The following is a 16,025-nucleotide window of genomic DNA, read 5'->3' on the forward strand; positions in this document are numbered from 1 at the left end:
CTCTCACACTGAGGTGGTATCCCTGTTTGCCTGTATTGTCTGGAGAAGCTGAAGTTGCCAGCAGTGGACTTTGCATTCTGACATGAAAATTGAACTTTCTGCGGGGAGAAATCTGCTTATGAAAGATGCACAATTCCATTTTAAATGTCTAATCTCCAGACAGGTTTTGCTGACATCTACTCCTTGCATGTGGGAAGGGAATGTAGAGCTGATAGATTGTCCCAGTGTTGGAGCGAGGACGTTTGTTAGGCACTAGGTGGCAATGTTGATTCACGTTTAAATATCAGTTTTTTTCTTACTGCTTTTGCAAAAACCGAATTGTTTTCAAAATGTACATGTCAGCAGCACAGAACAGAATTTAGGCTTGAAAAACATGAACCCTTCAGTGTGCAAAACGAATTGAAGTTTTTTCCCTGAAATGTGTAATGCAGCAGAGTAGCTGTGGTAAGAGGGATCACTGCTGAAATGTTCCTTTCCTTCTGCTTTGCTGTTTCATTTCCTTCCCCGTGTACTGCCTGTTCCCCCCCTCCCCGGGGTTACAGCATTCCAGTGGGCTGGATTTCTGGTTTCCTGGACAGCTTGTGTTGATTCATTAGCTGAAAATCTGCTGAGTAGCTTTGTGCTCTTCTTAGGAAAAGTCTTTAACGACTTTAGGATTTGAAGTCGAGGGTGAGGAATTTGGAGAGCAGGATGTGGTGTCTCACGGCATCAGCTGCAGTGGTGCTTCATGTTCCCGCTATCTCAGTCTCTCTCCAGAATGGAGAATTTCAGTTAATGCTCTTCCTTGCAGGAAACAGTTGCCCTTAGGGAGGAAAGGGCTAATCTAGGGAACTCCAGAGAGGTTGGAGAGGATGCTTTGGCTTTGCTAGCAGTGCCTCTGGCAGACTCTGTGGTGGTGATGACTGATTCTGGAAGGAGTCCCTCTCTGCTTGGAAGGACTGCACTCGCACAGCTGAACCTAAAGTGAGGGGAAGTGTGGAAAGGGGAAGGTCAAAATGTGCCTCTCCTGAAACCTCAGGGCTCTGCAAGGGTGGGGAGAGGAGGACCAGATGGTGGACCTATTGTATCCCTGTGCTCCATCACCTGAGCCTTTGTCTTGCTTTGGGAGTTCATGTTGATACTCTCAGGCTTTCCTTCAAATCTTGCAGGGAGGTTGATTCACATTTGCGCCGGCTATGGATATGTTGTAAAGCAAGTGATGGGAACCAGCTGGAAGCTTTAATTTTGGCTGTATATCTGTATGTGGGCTCCACAGTAAGAGCTCTATACATACCCAGGTCACTGCTTATGCATCTCACCCGTAGTTCCAGTCATTTGAGCCTTGCAGGGACCAAAATGTTGCAAACTGTAACCTGGCCAAGGGGCAGAGCTGCTGGTACCCTCTGTCAGTGCAGGGGGAGCACAGGGATGAGCTGGGACCATCTGCCAGGGCCACTCTGGCTCCAGCTGTGTGGTGTTAAGTTTGGCTGCTAGCTAGGTGGCCAGGGCTTGAATCTTAATATTACAAACAGCAGGGTGGAGGAAAAGCTCAGTTAGGCAAGGAAAAATGTCGTGCAAACCACCCTTTCTGCGTGTGTGCAGTGTGAGCTGGTGCTGGGGCAGAGGCAGCTTTCACTCAGACCTGTCCGAGTGTGGAGGTTTTGCTCCTCAGTGGGTTGCTCAGTGCACACAGAGCTGCCTTCCCGCTGACAGGAGTTTTTTTCCAGCCTGCTTGGTCAACCTCCATCTTGGAGGGATCCCTGCATGGAAGCAGTGCTCAAATTTATCATCTTTCACGATGTGCATTTCTCCTCCCAGCACTGCAGGGGAACCTAAAGCTGGTGATCCTGTAAAACAAGGAAAGGCACATGTTGCTCGTGGAGTTGTGCAGCACTGGGAAGCGAGCGTGCACTTTTGCACGGTGGGGGAAGTGCTGTTTCCCACCAGAAAAGGAAGCCCATCCTCTCTGCTCAGCCTCCCTCCTCCCAGGACCCCACACTGTTGAAGACAAGGCTTTTGTTCCCAGCTGCTGCCGCTGTCCCTGGCGCTGCGTTGCGGGAGAGGGAGATGGTTTCCCCTCTTTGCAGTCTCAGCACAAAGCACTGCAGGGCTTTCAGCCAGCAAGAGATGGGGAGGTGAAAGCTGCTGTTGCCATGGAAATAATGCATGCACGGAGCAGCAGAGGAGAGCTTGAAACCCCCAGCACTCATTGCATAGCCAGGCCACATTTGCAGGGACTTGCATTTCCAAGACTTTTCCTTAAAACTCCTTTGCATAGCATAGTATTTTTGTTACTTTGTTGTACTGAGTTGTCTATCTCCGTTCTGGCAGAGGGTGATGGCTGCATGGTGTGGAATGGCACTGCTCTCAGCCTGGGCAGCTGCCATTCCTGTGCAGGGCTCCTTAGTCCATCCTTAGTGGACTTTGGGGACTGCCTTTGCCTGCTGGGTGCCTGAACTGCCACACTGGACAAGTGAGTGTTGATGTGCCTGGGTTAGTTGGAGAAAATCTCTGCTCTTTCACCTTTTCATCTTCAGGTTAAGCTCTCTGGCCACAGCAATCCTTGTGTGCTTTAATTTGCAGCACTGAGACTTGGTATTTTAGGGGATGTCTTGTTAAGCTCCTAGAATGTCTCAGGATTGATTTTTTGAGGTGCTGGCTGGGAACAAATGCACCCAGCTGCTTTTAACCTTCATTTTCTGTTGGAAGCGAGACAGGTTTAAACTTGTAGCGAGCTCTGCCTGGTGAGCTGTGCCTGAACACAGCTGCTCTTAGCAGGGCACCAACACGACACCACTGCTGCTGTTAATGAGTGTAAGTCACACCAAATGCTTTGCAGAAGCTTTGGCCTGAGTGGTCTTGCTGAAATAAATTGTTGCATGATCAACAAGACCTGAAGTTACAGAAGGAGGTGAGGGCCATGCTGTGACACCGTGGTCTCTGTACCTGGTGTAGCAATGGGACACACAGCTGCTTGTGGTTCAGAGGTGGGTAACAAGGCAGCCCCACCTATGATCCAGTTAGAAGTGTTTTATAGGGTGCAGGAGGAAATGTTTGTGTAATCAAGCCCCCAGCAGCAGGGGATGTGTTCAGGATGACACAGCTGTCCAAGGATGTCATCCAACACATACCACAGGGCCCATTACTTCTGTGTTAAAGGCTGGGCTGCGCTGCCCAGAGCTGCCCTGCCTGACTCCAGATGTGCTGTGGGTTTAGGCTTAAACTATATCAAGATTTGTCGCTGGCAGGGTGTATATGCAACATGGAAAAAAAAAATTGTTCTGGTTGGAGAAATTGAGCTTGTCCAAAATGCCTCAGAGTAGGATGTACATACGGAGGATTATTTAATTCTCCTTGTCTTGCAACATGTTTTCCCAGCTGTTGAAGTCTGCTGTCTCATTCAGCTTCCTGACAGCAGCACAAACATTTTGAGAGTCCCGTGGCCTCATCTCATTCTCTGTTCAGACATTCTTATTGCCGTTATCCGTATGTTTTTCCTTCAGCCTGTTTATTTGGATTTGATTGTTACTTGGAGCTTAGCCCCGCAGCTGTAGTGGGGAGCAGAGCCGAAGGTGGCACTCGCTGTGGCAGCCCCTCTAATACCCTTCTGGTGGCAATGACCTCACGGCCCAACGCCTGTGTCTAAATTCCCATCCTCTTGTGTCTGTGGGAATGCAGCTTAGGAGGATTTGTCGGGGCAAGGAAGAAAAGGAAATGCAGTGTGGAAAACCTTACTACATGTCTTGGTAGAATCACCAAATGGTTTGGGTTGAAAGGGACCTTAAAGACCCCACCATGGGCGGGGACACCTTCCCCTAGACCAGGTCGCTTAGGGCCCTATCCAGCCTGACCTTGGACACTTCCAGGGATGGGGCTTGGGAATGGAGCACTTTGGTCCAGAGGCCTGTTTCCTGCTTGTCCGTGCTGGCAGAACAGTCCAGCACATCTTTTCCTGACTCTGCCACGTTCTCCTCAGCATTGCATCCCCGGCACCTCCTGCTCCGTCGCTCTCGGCTGCGCCCCTTTTAAGCGAGCCGCGCGCATGGGAACTCGCTCGGCTCCCTCGGTGCCAAAACCACAACAAATGGCGAGTTTCCGTCTGTCAGCTCAGCTCTGTGCTCAGCTCTGTGCTCAGGCTCTCCACGGCTGGGCAGGCGATTTTCATTTTTCTTCCATAAAAGGACATTGGAGCTCGGCTGCAGCAGCGGAGCCGGTGCCGAGCTGCAGGCAGGCGAGCGGTGATGCTGATTCCCTATCTCCTCCCAGGGATGGGCCGCAGGGAGGGACCAAGGTCGAAGGTGGGGTTGAGGTGATTGTAGGCAGCAGATAAAACCCTAGTAGGTTTTATTGCCGAGTCCTCAAGGAAGGTAGATAACAGGAGAGTGGTGCGGTGCCGTGTAGGAAGAGTGCGCACACACACTGACCCCCCTGGGCTGCCCCATCAAGGTGGGAAGGGTCAAAGTTGCCTGGGGAGTGCTGAGAGTCAGATCTTCTCATCTCCAGCTTTATGCTGGGCAAACTGCAAGCGGAACAAGCCACGTGCCAGGGATACTCCTATACACCTCGATTTTTGCTGGTCTGGGCAGGAGCAGTTACAAGACTTGAGTGGTACCAGCAGTAATGACTCCTAAATGCCCTGTTGAAGAGAAGGAGGCACAATAATCAGCTCAAAATCACTCCTTGCCTTGTCTATCTGCCTGCCACCCTTCCTGGGGATACAGAGGAAGGGGCTGTAGGAGCTCTGAGAATACCCCACCTGGAAAGAGGGTAGGAGTGGGCTGGGTTAATTGCTGTGGAGAGGTGGAGAGACTCCATCAGTGGGAGCTCAGGTGCTGCTGCTGCCTTAACAAGGTCAAGTCTATTTATGCAGTGGTATGTGGAAATGCTTCACTTGATAAATGAGTCTGACAGAGGAGGAGAGGGTGAAGCCCAGCCTGGAAATGGACCTGAGGAAAGAGGTCAGATTAAATGGGGTATCTGTCTCTTGGAGGGGAAGAAAAAAGCTGCTGAAAGCAGAAACTCAAACTAGTCCCTTTAAAAATAGACTGTGTAAGTCAGTGCAATTTCAAACAACAAAGCTTACTCCTGTGCTTGCTTTCTGCCTTTTATAGCAATATCCACTCAATGAAAAGGCAATTGTCCTGCTGTTCACTGACCAGTGAATACCTCTGTGTCAGGTCCATATGGGGTAGCAGTGCTACCTTCCCTCCAGAGATTTGTCCTTTGCCGAGGAAAGGTCCACGAGTAATAAACTGAGCACAACTTCAAGTGGAGATGGAAATTTAAGCCTCAGCATCTTGTCTGACCTCTCCCTGGGCACAGCCTGTGACTGTTTAGGCAGAGGGGCCACTGAGAGCAGCAGCACACCTGTGGTGGTCAGCGATGTGAGGACAGTGAATTGGGAGATAAGCTGATGGACTCCGTGAGGGGTTGGATAAGAGCACCCTGGCTGGGGTGTGAAAGGCCCTTGGCTGCCTTGAATGTTGGCAGAAGCCCCATAGCCAAACTGCTAAGGCTGGAAGGACCTTGAAACCTGTAGTTGTGCTGAGGCTGAGATCCACTGCAGGCTGAGGTGAGCTGGAAACTTTGCTTTTTCCTCCTAGATCCCTTTGAAAATAAAAGGGAAGAGGAGAGGTGTTCTTCCATTTCATGCAGAGAACAAGAGAGGGAGTAATGTAACGTGGTCACCCTAGATCTTTGTATGGACCAGAGAGCTCAGACTTCTTCATTTGTTTGATTATTTTTTTATTTTTAAACAGTGAAGCAGCTTCACCTCTGTCACCTGTCTGTCCTCACAACAGGTACGATGCCACCAAGCTGCCCTGGGACTGCTGTGGAGTCCTGTACAGGTGCCCTCCATGGCAGTTTGAGGTTAAAACTCTTCTGTGTTTGCAGAGTATTGGAGCAGGGTTATCATTTTGCTGCTGCAGTGGAAACGGAGGTTGGAGAGGATGGAAAAAGGCTGTTCCTAAGCCAAATTAAAAACATTGTTCCAACCTTACTCAAGAAGCTGTATCTTCCCTCTCTTTCCTCCCCCTCACATTCCTGTCGTAGTAATCACTGATCTCTAACCTCAGCTTCATCTGCCACAGCTAACCACTTAAAACATGCACTTAAAAAGCCCCATACACCTCATTTTGCTGTACCTTAGTGCTTCCAGGGCAGAGTTATCTTTGGAGGGGCATGAGTCAGCAGCAGAGGTTTGGAATAGCATCATGTCAGGGCAGCTGATGACTCCTCCAGGCCAGAGCCTGAGATGGCCTAACCTGGCCTGTGGAGTGCGAGGAGGTGTTTTGCTTCTCCTTTCTGTTTGCACATAAACAGATTTCAGCAGATGACACAGTCATCAGACTTCCTGAGCTAATACAAGGCTGCTGCAGACCATGGCCACTCTGGAGGCTGTCAGTAGAGTTTGTTTCCTAATTTGGTCACAGTGTGCTCAGGGCTGGCCTGCTTTCCTTTTTTTTTTTTTTTTTCATTTCAAAAACACCCATTCTTTTCTCTCATTGTCATGGAGGGGAAGCTGTTTGTATCCGAGATCCTCCAACTCCTCTCACTTCCTCTCTGCAGAGGAAGTGATACTTAAAAGGTCTCTGAAAACACCATGCAGTTCTGAAGCTCATCCCTCCAGTTTTTTTCCTCCTTTGCCACTCTTCCGTGAGCTCATCTCAATGAGCCTGCTGGCTTTTTATCCCCTCTGGGTAGTCATCTGAGCCCTTTGTGCTGGAGGACTTTGGAGTAATTCTCTTTAGTGCTAGAGTGAGCTGTGCTGCAGTTAAGCAATTGCACTGATAAGCTTGATTTATTGAAATATATATTTCAAGAGAGATGTGTGTGATTTCAGCTAATGGAAAGGGCACGGGTGTTGGTTTGTACAGTATCACTTCACAAGAGGCCTGGTACCATGTAGGGAACTGTAAATGCCAAACACTAGAAGAGAAGACCTTTCAAAGGGAGCTCACATTTCTTATAAATCCTCAAGAAAACTAGGGGCCACTAACCCCTTTAGAAGATCCCTGCTTTTCAATGTTGGACCAGAGTCAGTGCCAAACACGCCGCCTTCCTCGTGTGCAGGAGGCGCTTCAGCCCTTCCACTGTCCATGTGAGTGGACATTCAACAACAGAAACAGCTGAGGAATCAACACCAAACCTGTAGGCTCCTTTATTGCTTTTTTTTCTATGCTGGTCTTAGCTGGAAGAGAGAAAATAAAAAAGCTAGTTCCCAGGTGATGCAGTTGAGGATGCAGTTCCAGCAGCTTTATTCAGTGCCATGGGGAGGTTTGTGTGCCCTATGTGGGGCTGAAACTGTTACTGTCGAGGGAGCTGCTGTCAGCTGGGAGAAGACCTCCTGGCCTTGGAAGCACAGGGAGATGCTGGGTTACCTGTTCAAACCCAGCTCTATTTTAGGTTCAGAGTACATGTCATAAACAGCTTCATGAGAGCCTCAGGTTAAGGTGTGCCCAGAGCAGCTGCATTAGTGGCATTAAAGGTTTGGCTGTAGATGGGCAGGTATGGGCTGGTCTCTGCTCAAGTTCTCTGGAGAGAGGAAATTTCAGTGTGTGTCATGTGTGGGGATCCCAGTTACTGTTGACCTCTGAAACATGAGTAACAGAGAAATGGGAACATGAAGTGGTGAGGCAGCAAGTTTAGAGGGGGAAAGGGAAGGTGAAACACTAGTTTACTTCTAGTTTAGTAAAAATCACCTCTGTGTGTCATTCGTATTTGCATATTATCCTCTAATTAGCCATGACTGACTCACCCACCACTTCCACCTGAAAGGAATGATATGTTTTGAAGTGGATGGTGTATAATCTCAGTAGGCCAGCATTTCTCCTCCTCCTCCCCCCTCCCCTTCCAATGCCCCCCAAAACACATTCTCCTATTGCTTTTAACCTTCAAGTCTCTCTTCTTCTGCTCTCTCTGTTACTACTCTTGCATTATTAATGGGACTGTAGCAATTCAGCCAGAACACTGACATTACTAATTATTACTTGTAGCAGAGGAATGGGGAGCAAGACAGAATCTGGGTCAGGAAATGTTGTCATCATAAAGTGATAACATCAGAATGGGGAGCAGAACTCTGTACAAGCAGGTTTGCATTGGAAATGTCTCCCCTCCTTAGCACACTAAGTGCATCCTCCTTCCTTATTTGCTGCTTGCAGATGGGCAAACCACCTCACATCACAGAAGGGTTAATGGACCTGTAATTTCCAGGAGCAGAGGAATGGAGTGATGGGTTGTGTTTTGCCTGGCAGCACTTCAAGCATCATAAAATTCATGTGCTCCTCGTTGCTGGAGCTGTAGTAGGAAGCCCCTTCCCCGGTAGGTGTCAAAGGCTGAGGAAGCAAAGTGGCTGCATTTGGTTTTGCATTCAGCGAGAGCCTGTCGCGCTCAGGTTGTCCTTGGTAGTACCAAGGGCATCCTCCAGCAGCAAGCAGCTCACTCTGCTCCGTGTAAGGCAGCATGGCTGCCACGAAACCAGAACAAGAACGTTCTTTTGGGGATGCAGCAATTAACCTGTGAATACTGGGCATAAGAAATTGCCTGTCTCTGGTTAATGAAGCTGTGCTTCTTCACTCAATTGGGCAGAGCATCCACTTGGGAATCTGGTGTCCCTTGGAGGCTTTGTGTGAACAGTTGTGCTGTTGCCTTAGCTTGTCCCTTCAGAGGGGGGCACGTGTGAAACGGGAAGTGTCGTTGGCTGTAAAACGCATTGACTCTTATGGTAAGTGACAGCCAGGGAAGGTAAACTCTAAACACACTCCCTTGTCTTCGAGTAGTCAAAACAGCTAAAATACATGGGGCAGCAGCAAAACACAACCACAAAATGGATCAGTCTGTTCTGGCAAAGGACAAGTCTCTCTCCCAAAAAGATGCCTTAAAAGAACAAACTGACATCTAATCTCTCCTAGAGGTATAACTTTTCTTGCAAATGATGAGGGGTGAGAGCAGGGCTCTGGACGAAATGTCTGGCTCGAGGTGTCAGATTCCCAAGAAGTCTCTTGGAGACAATGAAAGGACCATGTGTTTATTCCCTCTCTGTGCTGCTGTTCCCAGTACATGTGACTGCCTGCCCGTGCATCAGTTGGGTGCCACCGTTTTGGATGGATGTGGGGGAGCATCAAAGCAATCGGTGCTCGGTCCCTGCCAGGCGGTCGCGCATCCCGATGAACTTGGAGCTGCTTCATTGATATTCCCCGGGAAGGCGGGAGCAGCGTGACTCCCTCACAAGTCAGATGGGAACTCACACAAAGCGAGCTCGATATTTAGGCTGGGCAGACTTGACAATATCGCCTTTCAAAGATTATCCTTTAAACTGTCCTAGTCACACACCGCCTTTGGCGCCTGCCTGAGCCTTTTGTAAGGATGAGCAGTATTTAAAAGAGACGCTGGCTGCTCTAATCTCTTCTCCGTGGGCTGTAAAATCTATCCTGCTGTAGCTCACCAACTTTATTTTCTTACTAATCGTAATAAGTGTAGGGCTCTTAAGTCCTGGCTCATATTTTATCCCTGGTGGTGGTGGGGTTGCCTGTTATCTTGAAGCGAGCCCGAAGCAGAGCGTTGCTGGTGCAGCTGAGGGCATTTGAGGGAGAGCAGACATTCCCATGAAGTGGGAGCTGGTGATAGGCAGTAATTTTTACTGTATTTAATAAAGCCATTGTGGAGCTGGAGAGGTCTAAAGTTTACTATCCCAGTATCCTTTTTTTTTTTTTTTAACCCTAAAGACAAGTACTGATTTGCCACTAAAACTGAGCTATGTCAGTAAGGCAAATGCTCTTTCTGTCCAAAATTTCATGTGCACGTATTTAATTAAAAGGCAACAGGGTTAATGAAGCTTTGAGTGCATAAGGCCTCATTCCCTGAATTTAATTTTCTTTAATTGCTCCAGAGATTGAAATTCCCAGCTGTGGTTGTTCCCTAACATGTGAATTAAGGAACCGGAAAGGGACAATTTGATTTGTCTCATTCGGTGCCAAATTCTTCCTCTTTGACTGAATTTTCATCTCTTGAGTTGAAAGGGAACTAGATAAAATTGCTTTCTTAATTTGGTGGTTTACCTTTGCAGGAGAATTGGCAAAGCTGTGACCTGCTGACACTTTGCACACCGGGAATGAAGTAAAAAACAGGGAGTCTTTGTGTAGGTTGTGTCACTCCTCTGTAATGTATTGCAGAAGATTGAGAGCAAATACAGTTTGTATTCTTCTCCTGCCCCAATACCTGTCATTGCATTCAGGATTGGTGGGGTTAAATCAACTGAAGTGCATGGCACAGCCCAGATCAAACCAGACTTCATTAGTGTGCAGTTTTAAAATTAAAAAAAGAAAAAAGAAAAAATTAAAATGGTGGTTTAGGGGGTTGTTGCTCCTTTACAGGAGGGTGTTTGAATAGTGGTCTAAGCCCTCTGTGAGAGTCAGGGTCTTTTTGTGGTCCTCTCCTGTTAACTGTTTTGTGAGCTCATAGCCCAAGCTCTGTCAAAGGGCAAAAATCTGGAATGCAGCAGATTCATGAACCGTTGAGATGATCAGAGATGGGAACAGCCGATTGTGTTCCTGACTTCATTATACTAAAAGCTGATGCCCCTTGCTGAATGCCCTGTATGTGGTGTGCTCTGTCTCTATTGTGGCAGATGCTGTCAGATATTCCAAGGCTGCTGTATGTTTTGTGTCCTTATGGGCTTGTTAGCAGCTAGAGCCTTGACTAGGTGCTTATTAGTAAAGAAAGCTTCCAGCAGCAACAGAGGACATCGGGGTTAATTTAATGCACCCCTAACAGTGGAACAATAGCAGCAACAAGTGTTTGGGGTTTGCCTTTTGGAGGTCTTAGCCGTCAAAAATCCATGGGAAAATATGTAGTAACATCCCCTTCATCTGGTGGAGACCTGCCCTAACTCTCCAGCACGTGGTACTGATAGATAAGCATCCCCTACCTGAACAGGTATTTGAGAGCTGTTGGGCTTTCCCACTAAGAAGCTGGTGGGTGCTAATGTGTATGGTGGTGTCTGGGGTGCTTTTGGGGGATTGTTGTTGATAAATTGTGCTTTGCTTTCAGGAAGCTATCCAGTTTCTTCCTGTTGTTGTGGGAAGAGCCACCCTGCAGGTACTTGTGGAGCTGGAGGGGTGCGGGGGTGGGTTTGGCACCCAGCACCCTAGAGAGACCCATTTGGAGAGGTGCCACAGAGGTGCCCTCCATGTGTGAGCTCTAACCTGTGGAGCTTTAACCATCCATATCACCAAATCTCTGCCTGAATCCGTAAAACCATCAGGATTTAAAAAATCTAATAGTTTTCTGGCGTTCTTTAATCCTTCCATATTTTCAATCAGCCTGCTCATCTTCAGTTGGGGTCAGCACAAATTCCCCTCTCAAACTTGCACTTCTGGCCTGGAGGAAATCCACCTTCTTTGCTACTACCCAACACCTCTCCTGAGCCTTGATGGTTTAAGTGACCCCTGCCCTGCTGAATAACTCAAGGCCAGGTTGTAGTGCCGGGGGTCGGGAGGTGCAGGGCCTGGCCTGTGCGTGGCTGCTCCTCCCGCCGTGGGCTCGGGGGGCAGAGGTGATGCTTTAAGTGGTCTCTGTGCTGCTACCAGTGTAAACAGAGCAGATGTTTCCCCGAGCCGGGGGAGCATTAATGGAATGCGTCGGCCCCGGCTGATGTAAAACATCGCTGCGAGTTTTGGGGCTGAGGTCAGCGGGACTGAAAGCTGATGGGAGTTTAATGTGGAATCTGCCTCTCCGAGCCGAGGGGTCAGCTCAGAGAGCTGTGGCTAATGGAAACGCGAGCACACTTGTCATAAATCAGGGCCAAAATGCTGAACAGGCACCGCTGCCGCTGGATCCCGTGGCCAGCGATGGTTCTGTAACCACCCTTCAGCTGTTGGATGGCTGCATTCCTCCCTGGGTGCCCTTCGTGTCAGTGTTCGACTTTAGAAGGGACAAAGAGAGGCTGGAAATGGGGGATTGGGGGAAGCTTTGCCTCCATGGGCTGGGAGAGCCCTGCCTGCCTCACCCCCTTCGCCTTGGCCTTTGTGGGATCCCAGGGCTGCTGTGTCCCACCCATGTGGGAATGCCAGGAGGGCCCTGGGATACTGTTTTAAACAAGTTGTCCTCCTGGTCGAAGGAGATGGATCGTGTTTCTGCTGTGAGGTTGCTAGGAAGTCCTGAGGCATCCAGGAAAGCGTTGTTGAGAGGCAGGAGGCAAAGCAGGCTTGGCACAGCTTAGAGATCATGTGTGTTTTTTTTTAAAAACAAACAAATCTTGTTAAAAGTAAAGAGCAGCACTTTTCTGGACAATGAGAAGTCGGTTTGCTCTCCGACCAAGCAGCGCATTTCCCGTAAAGCTGGACACTATAATGTGCCGTTTGCAAACGAGATAAGATGGTTGTATTTGCTCAGTGATTTATCCCCTGTGAAGCCAATCTGAAAGAATGCTTTATTGCTCTATTTATTTTTTCAAAAGAAGCTTCTTTGACCTCATTTTTTGTGTTGGGAGCGTGCATGCCTTTAAGCTAAATCTCAAAACCCGGTCGAAATTGGGGTCTGTCTTCAGGGTTGCAGCTTGAAGCATAACATCCATGGGCTGTTCGTGGCAGAGATGCCATTCAGAAGCCGAGAGGTGAGCAGCTCTCCCTGAGGCCTTTTCTGATTGAAAAGCCTTGCCATGATATCCAGCCTCATACACTCCAACAAAGCCGGTCTGCAGCTTAAAGGGTTTGGGTTTTTTTCCCTTTCTGTGTCCTCCTTAAAGGGCAGAGGTTAAAACAAAACAGATGCTCTTGGATGGTGTCTCTGCTCTAAGAGGCAGTTGCTGTGCGAGGCTTTGGCTCCTGGCACGTGAGGCGAGGATGCTCCCTCCTGTCTGTGAGCGGATGTCAGGCTTAATAAAAAACCCAGTCTGAAAGAGCCAGATGATCCCCCGAGTGCCGGTGCTGTTATTGCATTACCTCCATCCCTGAGTTTGTGTGTGCAATTATCCGTGTAAGTAAAACCTGAAAGTGCCTCCCCACGGCACGTTCTCCCCAAACAAGGGAAAGAATCGCAGCTATCGGAGCGGATTGTTCAGGTAGCTGGAAGCTGTGCCAGGTTATGTGTTTGCTGGTAGCCTGCTGCTATATTTAGTTTTCCTTGGCCTTCCAGAATGAGCACGTTGAACCTTTCTAGATATGGAGGTAGGCTCAGCAACAGCCAGCCCTGAGCACATCTTGCCAGCTTCTGGGCTTTCTAGTTGTTGTTTGCAGCCTTGGTCTTTGCTGTTCCGTGTCTGGGGGAGAGGACAGCGAGATGAGGTTATATGAACAAGAGTTGGTTTTGTAGCTGTTCTGTCTGCAGGTGAAAGCTGGAGTGTTTTTTAATAAAAGCTTATTTTTTTTTAAGGGTTTTGTTATCATGTGGCCTTAACCTTTTGTGTCGTGTTTCAGCTGTGCAGAGAGAAGAACAGGCACTTTGCAGGAGTAATTAGGTGCCTTTTCCAGTTCTGTACCACAAACAAGCATGCAGATACTTTCAGACACAAATTTCTCTTACTCTGAGATCTTTGTCTAGAATAATTCTGACCTATCCATGTAATTAAAATAAGCATATTTTTTTCTTCTTGGAACTTTATTCTGGTTGCAGCTGTTGTATAAGCTATAGATTTCTAGATTTGTGTCAGAAAACCATGACTTCAGGCCACTGGGATTTTGGTGGGTGGGTGAAAGTGCTAACAGATTAATGAGTTTTACTTAGCATCTCCATCTGCCAGACTAAACTGTGTTTTGCACAGGAGACTTAACACAGCTGGTTTGAGCTGGTCTCTGAAAGCAAAGCACCCTTTACCTAGTCCCAGCTGACCCCTGATCTAAAAAAACAAGCACTGCTCTTTCAAAAGGCAGTGCCTTGTGTATAATTATATTTGCCCAGAGGAGCTGTGGCTGCCCCATCCCTGGAAGTGTCCAAGGCCATGTTGGACGAGGCTTGGAGCAACCTGGGCTAGTGGAAGGTGTCCCTGCCCATGACAGGGGGGTGGAATGAGATGAGCTTTAAGGTCCCTTCCAACCCAAACCATTCAATGACATACTTGCTCCCCCTGATCCAGGCACTGTGATGAACTCAAGGTGTACAAATGAGGCAAAGCAATGATCATACAGAGAAATGTAGGGGGTCCTCTAAAGGCCAGGTCGAAGCCCTGAGTACTCACCAAACACCTGGATCAGGTTCCTTGTTTGAAACTCGAACTCTCACGTACTGCTGTGACGCTTGCAATTGCTTTCCTTGTGCTTTACCTCCATAAGGAGATAACTGACTCTATCCCACAGATTTTAATTTCTCTCCATCCCAGCGTGGGCGACTGGTGGCAGAGGGCAGTGCCTGGGAAGCGCTGGCTGTGCACGGCCATGTGTGTAACAGTGCGGGCGGCTCCAATCTCTGTCGCGGCGAGGGGCAGCCTCACAGTCCAGCTGCGAGCAGAGCCGGGGTGAGGAATGAGATGGCCTGATCAGGAGAGAGCTGCTGTGCATTAGCTGTAGCTGTTGGCTTTTCTGTTCCCTCCTGTGAGCTCTGAAAGTTAAATGGGAATGAAGTAGCTGCTGAATAAGACATGTTATGCTTCGCCTGCATCTGTTTAGAGGTGGCAAGTTGCCATGGCTAAGACAGCGATCAATTATTATTCTGAAATCAAGGATTGTTCTTCGGGTTTTTTTTTTAAGAAATGGGATATCTGTCATCACCAGTGCTCAGAAAGTATATGCAAAATGAGTGATGCAGTAGTGTGGGTGCTGTGTGTGTGCCTGCACATACACACTCTCCTGCCATTACTCTATGCCTGTGCTTTAATTTTTTCATTGCCTGTGAGACTGGATAAACAGCCCCGACCCCGAGGAGCCCAAAGGCACTGGGAAGCTGCAGGGTGTGGGGGAAAGGCTGGCCTGGCTGATTTGGCTATGTAAAACTGAGAGGTATTTACTCAACACATTGGGTGGACTGTTGTTGTGTGTAATGAGTTGTGCAACTGCACAGCCGTCCCAAAACAGACCTCTGACAGTCCTCTGACTTGTCTCCCACATGGAATCATTACAGCTGCTTGTCAGGAAGATGCAGAATTCCTGTGATCTGTTTGCATGTGTTATTCCAGTTTGCTTTCTGCCCAGAATGCCTCTCTGTGATGTCAGTGAACCTTCTTGCCACTGTCTGTGGGCCTGATGACAGGCTATCCCAAAAATTTGGACTGGATAGTTCCTCTGAAATACCTCACATCACTATGGAAAAGTGAAAGCAAGCAATGCCAATCAGTAGGAAAGCTGTTGTAGTCCTTGGACTTGCATGTTGGGGCATGCAGAGTCAAAGATCATATTTTCTTTATATTATGGCATTAGTGACACCAAGCGTTTTGTTCTGATTCTTAATCAAGTATGACAGGAAGCCAGAAGACCCTTAAAGTTTAAAATTATTCTCTGTAGTCTAGAAATCTGCCTTACAGTAAGATGTTAAAGCTAAGTCTTTAAGGACAAATGTTATGAGATCACTTGATGAGTCTGTCAGGGTACACCTCCAGAGATGTGTGTAATGTTTTAAATGTAACAGATAATGATAAGTTAGTATTAAAAGTCTAAAAGACAAAGCTGGCTGAAAACCCATGCTTTGAGTCATCTTGGAGCTTTTGGATCAAGTTGGATATCTTGATTGAGAAGGAGGAAGGGGGAGACTTTATACTTAGTTATAAACAGGATTTTTGATAGAGGGAATAGATGCTTTTACTTATTTAATGGCTCATTCTGGGTTGAAGTCTATTGCTGTAACATCATCACAATTTGTAGCTCTGGGATTTCAAGCTGTGATCCAGCTAGATTGGCCAGGCTAGGTGTGAACAGACACGGCTGGCTGACAGACTGCAAGGAGTGGGAGCCTGGACTCAGTAGGTAATGCTCTCCTGAGGATCCTGTGGAGAAACTAAGCACCATTTTGGTATTCAGGAGTGAGAGATCTGTGTGAAAAGGGCTGTAGGTCATCACTGCATCCAAAACTCTGCTTTTTGGCCTGAACTCTGCAAAACAGCCTTTGTTTTGGCGTGGTGG

At 48.0% G+C, this 16,025-nt stretch overlaps 1 protein-coding gene across 14 annotated transcripts in view; it reads left to right on the forward strand.

The window, feature by feature from the left end:
* RNF216 (ring finger protein 216) overlaps positions 1-16,025 on the forward strand; it is a 77,807-nt gene that overhangs the window by 30,539 nt on the left and 31,243 nt on the right. The window lies entirely within an intron of this gene.

The sequence above is a fragment of the Neopelma chrysocephalum genome, unplaced genomic scaffold (assembly GCF_003984885.1).
Source record: "Neopelma chrysocephalum unplaced genomic scaffold, ASM398488v2 Primary Assembly neopelma1_65, whole genome shotgun sequence".
Taxonomy (NCBI): domain Eukaryota; kingdom Metazoa; phylum Chordata; class Aves; order Passeriformes; family Pipridae; genus Neopelma; species Neopelma chrysocephalum.